This window comes from Gadus macrocephalus, chromosome 5 (assembly GCF_031168955.1).
Source record: "Gadus macrocephalus chromosome 5, ASM3116895v1".
Taxonomy (NCBI): domain Eukaryota; kingdom Metazoa; phylum Chordata; class Actinopteri; order Gadiformes; family Gadidae; genus Gadus; species Gadus macrocephalus.
The window spans coordinates 15,811,918-15,822,202 of record NC_082386.1 but is presented as its reverse complement, the minus strand read 5'-3'; the positions used below and the strand labels follow the sequence as shown (position 1 = coordinate 15,822,202).

General features: G+C 44.1%; 1 long non-coding RNA gene across 1 annotated transcript; it reads right to left on the bottom strand.

Moving 5' to 3' along the window:
• Positions 1-8,766: 8,766 nt before the first annotated feature.
• On the bottom strand, positions 8,767-10,061 carry LOC132457495 (uncharacterized). Its single transcript, XR_009525685.1, has 3 exons — positions 10,000-10,061; positions 9,463-9,666; positions 8,767-9,009 (listed from the first exon to the last, which is right to left on the bottom strand). It is a non-coding gene; the product is annotated as an uncharacterized LOC132457495 (long non-coding RNA).
• Positions 10,062-10,285: the final 224 nt, after the last annotated feature.

Sequence of the window (10,285 nt, the reverse complement as noted above, 5' to 3'; positions counted from 1 at the left end):
GATATACATAAATGAACTAAGTGACGAGATAGAAAAGGGCTTGCAGTGGTCAAAAGGGGGAGGGTGGGGCAGAGAGAGACAGAAGGAGAGACAGAGTAAGAGATTAAGAAGAAGGGGGACGGAAATAATGAGAAAGAGAGAGAGAGAGAGACAGACAGAGAGAGAGAGAGAGAGAGTGAGAGTGAGAGAGGGGGAGAGAGAAGAGACATATGGACGGACACAGTCCAGAGGACAGAGAGCTATGGGAACATTTGGAGGATCCATGAGGCAGTTATGATGCTATTCGGGTTCCTTCTCCAGGGGCGATCAAGTGTCACTAATGGCAGAGAAGGGGCTGGTAAACACATTTCTGTGACGGCACGACACCGCCCAAAAACAAATCAAACTCTCTCCCCACATTTCACACCCTCTCAACTCCTCTTTCTCTCCGTCTCCCTTTGCTCCTTATTTTTTTCTCCTTTATCTGCCTCCATTACTTTTTTTTTATTGCCTCTCTCATTTTCACTCCATATTCTTCACTTTCACGCACTTTCCTCTCGTGTATCTAGCAGCTCTGCTCATCCTTTCTGTACTCTCATCCGTCTCTCTCTTTCTCCCTCACCCTCACCCCCTCTCCCTCTCCCTCTCCCTCTCCCTCTCTCTCTCTCTCTCTCTCACCCCCTCCTCCCCTCCTCCCCTGCTCTGGGTCTCTGTAGCTGAGGACCAGGGCCAACTCCGGGGGGGGAGCTGCACCCCCCTCCTGCTTCTGGGGGTTGTAGCGAGGCGCCTCCTTCGCTGGGTTCTATCTGGGTCCTCGTTGGCCTATAACTAGCCCCCCTCTTGGCCATCCTTACCCCTTGTTGCCAGAGAGATACATCACCTCTCAGGACGGCTGGCAGACGATCTGCGGCTTGTATACCGCCACAGGGGTGGGCGGTGTTCTGCCAGATTTGGCTGGAACAGTTTAAATGAATCTACCGGGCCTTTGTGTGTGTGCGCGCGTGTGCGTGTGCGTGTGCGTGTGTGTGTGTGTGTGTGGGGGGGGGGGGTTTGCAGGTGCATATGGCTCGTGTGTCTGTGTGTGTGTGTGTTCATGCACAGAAATAAGCACACATACACATAAAAAATTACAAATAACACAGTTACAGCCGGTGCTAATCCCTGGGCATGGATTCTCTTCGGTTCCGTCTGGTTCCTCACGGCAAAGACACTCTGATAACAGCAGGCGTGAAAGAATGCACGAACATGCGGCACACAAAGAACACACTTATTCCACTGCTCACTGTGAATTCTGCGTTTGTCTGTGTGTCTGTGTGTCTGTGTGTGTGTGTGTGTGTGTGTGTGTGTGTGTGTGTGTGTGTGTGTGTGTGTGTGTGTGTGTGTGTGTGTGTGTGTGTGTGTGTGTGTGTGTGTGTGTGTGTGTATGTATGTGGGCGATTTTGTGTGTGTGTTTGTGCATGCATGCACGTGTGGATGTGTGTACAGTGTACACATGTGTGGGCACCATTAAATCTTCTAAGAAACAATAGTAGCAGACCAGAACTTTCCCATCTGCCACTGTCCTATGTTGCTCTGTCTCTCTCTCCCTCCTTCTGCCTTCTCATCCCTCATCGTCATGTGGTGGTGGCTTTCTGGTATTCATGTCTCCTGCCAGAACCGGGTCATGTTCTGGAAGCTGCCGTTCGACATTTACTCTGAAGATCCTGCACTCTGTGTACTGTGTTCTGTGTCATATTTCGTCACACGTTTATTTGCTTACTCTGTCTGCTCCTCATTCCGTCATTTCCACCACATGCTCCTGATTGGCCAGCAGCCCTCCCAGTGTGCTGCCAGACCCCCCCCCCTCCCACCCCTGCAACAGAACATACAGAGAGAGAGAGAGAGAGAGAGAGAGAGAGAGAGAGAGAGAGAGAGAGAGAGAGAGAGAGAGAGAGAGAGAGAGAGAGAGAGAGAGATCGGCGCTTCGACCTCAACGAACCAGACATTACTTGCTATTCTCTCTTGCTGTTGCCCCCGAGAGACGGGTCTCTCTCTGTGCTTTATCTCATGCCCTTGTCTGTGTGTCTGTCCTTTGGTAAAATAATAAAATGAGTCTGACTTTTTTATGCCTGTCGTTCTAAATCTGTCTACGTCTCTCGGCCCACCAATTTTTTTTTTGTCTCTCATCTCTGTAACTCTTACAAAGTCTCTTCCGTCTAGCCCTCTTTCACTTTCACTAATTTTCTCTCTTTTTGGTAATGGTAGTGCAGAAAATAATAAATGTTATCAACGCAGCCATTCAATTCTGGGAGATAAGAAAATAATTAAGAGTCAGGCTGCTAATGACATGCGGTTAAATTATGGGAAGGACAGAATGGGTGGGTGTGATGGGTAGGGGAGGCTGGGCTGTGGGGCGGTGGTGAGGGGTGGTTGGGTAGATGTGTCCGTGAGCGATGGGGGGAAGCATGAAGGCTCTAACTGGAGAAACAGATCCAAAGTAGAAGCTTGTGCTAGCGTAGCACGCTTACATAGCTACTTCAGTTGGGTACGCTCTGTCTGGGAAGGAAGTGAAATGGGGTCCTATATGCTCTCTCACTCTCTCACTCTCACACTCTCACACTCTCACATGTCTCTCAGGAAGCACTCAAAGGTTTGACCCCTAATGAAGACAGGAGGTTTTGGCCACGGTCTCCCTCAAAGCAGCAGCAGATCCGTCCTCGCCATGGAGGACCAACCGACACCTGGATTGTACTTCTCCGTTCACCAATAACAGCATGGTCAATTGCTGAGCCAGTCCGTCTGAGACAGGGCACTTAGAGACAGGCTTTCAAGACATTGTATTCAACAGGAAGAGGAGACAGCAAGGCAAGGCACAAAGCAAGGCTGGGGTGGACACCCTGGGGCGGTCAAAGCGACAAAACGTTGGATTCTGAGGAAATAAATGTTCTGCTCGTCCATCTGTGTCACAGCTAAAACGGAACATAATCCTGACATTGAAACACACGCACACACACACACACACACACACACACACACACACACACACACACACACACACACACACAATATACAAAGCTGCCATCTGGACTCCGTCCTGTGCATATTATGCAGTCCCTCCATCATCCTGGAACCCTGGATTACACCCCCCCCCCCACACACACACACACACACTTTATTTACATTTTGCAAATCCAGCCGAGGTCTCTGATAGGGGTCATCTGTAATCCGAAGGTGTGTGTGTGTGTTTGTATAAATGTGTCATTGTGTGTGTGTGTTTGTATAAATGTGTCATTGTGTGTGTGTGTGTGTGTGTGTGTGTGTGTGTGTCTGTGTGTGTGTGTATATATAAATGTGTGTGTGTGTGTGTGTGTGTGTGTGTGTGTGTGTGTGTGTGTGTGTGTGTGTGTGTGCGCATGTGTTTGGTCTGCTTATCACAGGCAGAGTATCAGCATCCAGGACATCTGTTCAGCACATATCTTTCGGGCACGCAGTATCGCTCCCATACAGAGTGGCTCAAACAGAAACACACACACATGCACAAACACACATGCTCACAGACGAGCATGCGTACAGACGAAATGAAGACACACTTACACAATATATATATACAGAGATATAATCGAACCAGCTGCAGAGAGGGGGGGCGGGGAACCATCTTGTAAGGAAGTGGGAATTATAGAAGTTAGAGAGAGGGAACAACAGAGAGATTCTGATGTTTTACCCTGTCCTCTGTCACACAATTGTTGTTGTATCTAGACAGACACATAGCCTTCCTCGGTCAGGCAGATGTTTCGAGAGTGTTGAGCACTGTGCTTCGACAGGTATATTTTGAAGATGACTATATATGTTAACAGTGGACTGACAATATCAACCATGAAGATGACTATCCAAACTGTGGAATGATAATATAAACTGTGAAAATTACGATATAAACTGAGAAGTTGAGTATGTAAACTGTGGGATGACATTATAAACAGTGTAAATGACAAATGATGATATAAACTGTTGAAATTACGATATAAACCGGGGAAAAAAAATCATACAAACAGTGACAATGGAGATATCAGGAGGATTGTATTGTACTATAGTACTTAACTAGCAACTGCAGTAGCTGCGATCATGGCTGTAACACGGGGAATTGGTTAGCCTAGCGATTGTTGTACTTGCACTTGGTTCTATGAACATCCTTTCTGTACCGACAGCGAAATATTGATGCACTTCTTATGACAAATGTACTAATTGTAAGTCGCTTTGGATAGAAGCGTCTGCTAAATGCCCTAAATGTAAATGTGAATGTATCAGCTGTGGAAAGAACGATATCAATCCGGGAAACGACGATATGAACCCTGAAAATGACTGTTTAAACTGTGGAAATACAGTTGCAGACATTTAGAATGTGACACATTGTGCCAATTCTTATTCATCTGTACTCATCTCTGCATCGCGTCGGCCGCTAGAAACCCGCGCAGTAACTCGTCACGTCCCATAGCGATGGCGACAGACGCACAAGACTGAATATGTCCATCAAAAAAGACGATACAGAGGGAATTGCACTTCTTCATGTCCTTCTGTTCAAACACAGGCAGCATCCCCCAAGTACACACACACACACACACACACACACACACACACACACACACACACACACACACACACACACACACACACACACGGGTAGTAGATCAGCAGAACGCCGTGTTAACAGCATGCATGCATGTGTGGTGGGCCCCCCCCAGTGGCTACAAGTATGCCTAGCTGCAGAGTTCTAGTCTTTTGGAGGTTTGTTTGTTTGTTTGTTTGTTCCTTTATTCGTTCGTTTACTATTTAAACACTATTCAAGTTCAAGTTTAAAGTTTTGAATATATTTGTCAATAATATTGACAATAATAAAAAAATTATATAGTTGCAAGCAGCCAAGCCGGGGCCCCACTGTATGAAGTGGTGGCCGCGTTGGTAAATTAGGGAATGATCTTGCGCCCCTAGGGGCGGTTCGGCAAAAGGAGGCAAGTGCCCCTGACTGCAGCCCGCAGATCGAGGAGGAGCTAAATGTGGGCGGGTCTAAACGTTTAACCCATGGTTTTACCCTCTCGGGCGCCATCTGGTGGCGGAGATCCGGCAGCACATTCTCAAACATCAATACAGCACAGCACAGCACAATGACTTACCGGTAATATGGAAAAAGGTTCATGCATTTGATAGACTTTCCTACTTTTAACTTGTCATTTCAAATGTCTTCTTTAGTATGACTGGTAATCAAGTCCAACTCGCCAGCCGGCAAGAGGAAATCCAACCACGCCGCTTTAAAGAACATGTCTATATTCTTAAGCCGTAAAAGGGGTCCCGGACTCCAGCACAGAGTAATACATGTAATGTAATACACATCCTGACAAGTCCTAGTGGCCGAGAATGCTTTCTTAACAGCCAGTCAGAATGAACACATCTGTATGGATTACTTTAGATCTGTACGATGAGTCGCTGACCGTGTCATTCTAAACAATCTAAACAATCCAAGCAAGCCATCAATATGTGTATTCCATTGTCTTACCCTTCAGCATCTGCAGAGCTGCACCATTCCTGGTCTTCCCTCCACCTACAGCTTCCAGCGCCAGTCCTGAATTTGACAAACGCTGTAGAACACTGATCTTGAAATAAATGTACAGGGGCAAACCCACCCCTGAACAAAAATAATTCAATTCTTTCATGGTTCAACGTTCATAAATAATTGTCAATGCTTAAATTCCTTGCAAATAAGTAATATAAAGGACAGCATGAGGCATATCTAGCAAGATGATTATGGTACAGTGAGAACCATATGTTTTTATAGAGCAAATAATTTAACTCAAGTAAATTGCCATAGAAAGTGATAAACCTTACTTGCCTCCATTGCTGAAGTTCGTACATATCTGGGAATGGACTTTGTGAAATTTGACAAAATATTGAAATGGAAAATTTGTCAAAAATTTAAATTTGCAGTACTACAAATCTGAATTTGCCGGTGTTGATGTTCATAGGACCAAGTGCAAGTACTAAAAATCGCTAGGCTAACCCATTCCCCGTATACAGCAGCTATAGCTAGCTAATGCAGATGCTAGACAATTAAGTAATATGAATAAATACAACACACAGGTTAGCTACCAGGCGAAAGGCTCCCAACACAGTTGCGTTGGAGCAAACTACCTTCCAAGCTACCAGGTGAAACGCTCCCAACACAGTTGCGTTGGAGCAACTAGCTTCCAGGCTACCAGGTGAAACGCTCCCAACACAGTTGCGTTGGAGCAAACTAGCTTCCAGGCTACCAGGTGAAACGCTCCCAACACAGTTGCGTTGGAGCAAACTAGCTTCCAAGCTACCAGGTGAAACGCTCCCAACACAATTGCATTTGCTGTACAGTCAGTATGTTTACATACACATCTTATAGCCATAGGTCGACTATACTCCCCAATTGGCCAACTGCAATTGTCCGAGTAGGCTACATATTTCAGATTATATTGCACAGAATAAAACCACATTGCAATGACTTAAAATCGTAGTGCATAGAATTGCAAATAATTGAAATCTTAGTGCATAGAATTGCAAAGAAATAAAATCGTATAATGCATAGAATTGCAAAGAATTAAAATCTTAGTGCATAGAATTGCAAAGAATTAAAATCGTATAATGCATAGAATTGCAAAGAATGAAAAATCTTAGTGCATAGAATTGCAAAGAATTAAAATCGTATAATGCATAGAATTGCAAAATAATTAAAATCGTAGTGCATAGAATTGCAAAGAATTAGAATCGTAGTGCATAGAATTGCAAAATAATTAAAATCGTAGTGCATAGAATTGCAAAGAATTAGAATCGTAGTGCATAGAATTGCAAAGAATTAAAATCGTAGTGCATAGAATTGCAAAGAATTAAAACCGTATTGCATAGAACCAAACCACATTGCAAGGAATTAAAATAATTTAGCACAGAATAAAACCACATCGAAGTATGAAGCAGCAGTAGCCTACAAGTTCAGCAGCAGTCAACAATTTGCAAATGTATGGAAAGTTGTAAAAAGGAAAGATTAAAAAAAGGGAGAATGTGGAGTAGGCCTACTGTGTGGATGTGTAAATCAACTAATCCATCTCCTAAATTCAAACCTACCAAGCCAAAAACCAACAATTGAAACCAAACCATAACATGCCCGCAGTCATTCGTCTAGTGAAGTCAGTCTGACAGCTTTTCATACACCAGTCCAGTGGGGTTACGGGTGGAGCGAAAACAAACCCCATTGTAGAAGTTTGAGGTCACAACTTCACACTCGCCCTAATTTCGGTTTGCCAGACATCCGTTCTGGGTTTTTCCCAGAACTTCCAGTTCTTTGTGGATTCCTGAGGGAGGTGGAGCATCGGCAGAAGGTGCTGTGACATCAAATTGTAAACTCCAGAATTGCACCGATGTCATTTCCACTAGGGATGTTCTGTAGTCCAGTGGTGCTGTGAAACAAAAAAGCAATTGGCGAAAAAAGCAATTGGTTTGCTTTCACCAATTCCAATTTTGCCCAAACGTTGAACTTTCACAATAGTTGCAGGTGTTCTTCCATTTTGCGTCCAGGTTGTTGTTGTTGTTGTTGTTGTTGTTGTTGTTGTTGGTGGTGTTGTTGGTTGTTGTAGCGGTCCGCAGCGTTAGTAAAGTCAGTCGTTTAGTCGTCCCCCGTTAGGCCTCATACAAACACGTGCAACAATGCACTCAAAAACAACCTACAACACTGCACTAAACTTAGAATGAGCCAAAACCAAACAGACGAGCGGTAAAAATCCAGGTTAAGTTTAGGGGAAAGAATATAGCGATGCGTGTGTGCGGTGGACACATTCTGAAAACAGCAGCCAAACACAACCAAACAACTTCAACCAGCTCAAGGAATAACAAACGATTGGTGACTTGCATGCGGGGGTCCTCGCTCCCCCGTTGGTGGCCACGTTGTCCGGATTGTTCAGTCAAAAGCGCACAAAAAACCAACAATCAACCGCGGGACCATTTTAATTCGCGTTTGGGAGCAACGCAAAAATATTCATCCTGCACGTGCGGGGCGACACAGGTGAACTCAATTAATAGCTAATGAGAACGAGAACGGGATGGCTGTGTGACAAGCCAGAAGCTCGAGCCGATAAAGAGTTTCCCTCCGTATCGAACGCAGCGCATGAAAAGCCTTTCTAGAATAAAAGTGATCAAATATTAATGTAGCCTACCTTTTCTATTTAGTAGGCCTATTTGGGTCGCATACGAACTATAATGAAGCCATTTGGAAATGTGATTATTGCAATTATTGATATCTACTGTTTGGTTTATTAGTCTGTCCTGTCGGGCTCTCATTAACCCCTTCATAACAAGATAAGCGATCTCCCAAATTGATGAAAACCAACTCTGTTATTGATTGTCCCTCTCCATTGTGAGGCTTTACCCCAAATAAATGTAACAGTGCCCAGGTCAATCCAAACCCGGGATATATTATATTCAAGAATTTAATTATTTATCGTGTTTACGTGTGTGTGTGTGTGTGTGTGTGTGTGTGTGTGTGTGTGTGTGTGTGTGTGTGTGTGTGTGTGTGTGTGTGTGTGTGTGTGTGTGTGTGTGTGTGTGTGTGTGTGTACGTGTTTCTCCCTGTGTTTATTACATTTATTTAAAACAAGACACATTTGCAGTTCGGTGGTCCGAGGATCTCGTCACTGCTTTTTGCAGATGATGTGGTCCTCATTGGATCATCGACCTGTGACCTTCAGCACTGACTGGATCGGCTGGCGGCCGAGTGCGGCTGGGATGAGGATCAGCACCGCTAAATCTGAGGCCACATATTATTTCGTACACTCAATTATATTAGCTAAGTCAAATAAACCAAAGACAGAAGACTTTGCATCATTGATTTTTATTTTCACCCCAGGCAAAAAAAATTGATCTGTAAAGAAAAAAAAAAAAAAGCTTCCATAAATGTTTGACAAAGGCAAGTATCAAGGTATTTCTCTGGCCCATAGCAAGCAACCCTGTTCCCGGTTTCCAGGTCCGTCAATTTCAGCAGTGGTACACCTGTCAGGCACACACACACACACACACACACACACACACACACACACACACACACACACACACACACACACACACACACAAACACACACACATGTACGAAGGCAACACAAGGTCAATCAAAGTAGCTGTGGGTAACAAATGGACACAAAGAATGAATAAATGAATGTATTTCATTACTTTTATTTTGATCATTGTCAACGCAGAATTCCAATATCAAAATGGAATGCACTATGCAAAGAGTAAGGCCATGCATTAAATGTTGATATTCAAATCCTGTTATTATGCCTTATCATACTCTAATTCAAGTGAATGATTTATTGATTACCTTCTTTATTTCTCTCAGACATACTCTAGGGTAGAAACACACACAAATATAGCGCATTAGTAACTGTTTTTATAGACCCGGATATGAAATATGATATTTTTTTAAGCATTGCAGTGAACCTATAGTACCTGACAAGAGAAAATAAGGACACAGACGGTCCGTCGGACAGACAGACAGTCAGTCAGTCAGACCATCAGTCAGTCCGACAGACAGACCATCAGTCAGTCAGTCAGACAAAGACAGACAGACAGAGAGGAGTTCTTAAAAGAACTGTTGGTTTCGTAATGTGTGTGTTATGTGGTGCAATGTCGTGGTGCAATGTGCAGGCAAATCTGGAGGGGAAAAGCAAAATTTTAATCAGGTTTCAATGTTTCACGAAACATATCTTACCAATGTGGTTTGGAGAATATTACCATGATAAGCAAAATATTGGAGTTTATTTAATTGTCCTCATATGTGGACCCGATTATGTGTCCTCATATTTGGCCCAAGGGCATGGCGTTAAAAAAAGCTGAAAAACACTGCCTAAATGCTATTTTTCAAACGACCTCATGACATAAACATGAGGCCTATGCATGTTACTTCCATGAATATTTTAATGATCAACTTGTTGGTCTATCCATACATTAGTTTATAATGTACATGAACAGAGAGCGGCAACTTACCTCTAGGCAGAAAAGCGCTCAGTATCATGGACTCAGACGGAAATACGTTCTCCCGCTTTCTGCAGAAAGCGGGAGAACGTATTTCCGTCTGAGTCCATGATACTGCGCGGAATTGTCCTTAAATGTGGGCTGGCTTAAACGTTTAAGCCCGCCCACATCTGCGAGCTGCAGTCAGGGGTTACTCCAAGGAGGAGGCGTGTTCTGCCGCAAACGTTCCCTGGTGCTATTTTGCAGTTTCAGAAAACAATTGCGCCACAAACCAGGAAATACCTGTATAGGGCCCTAT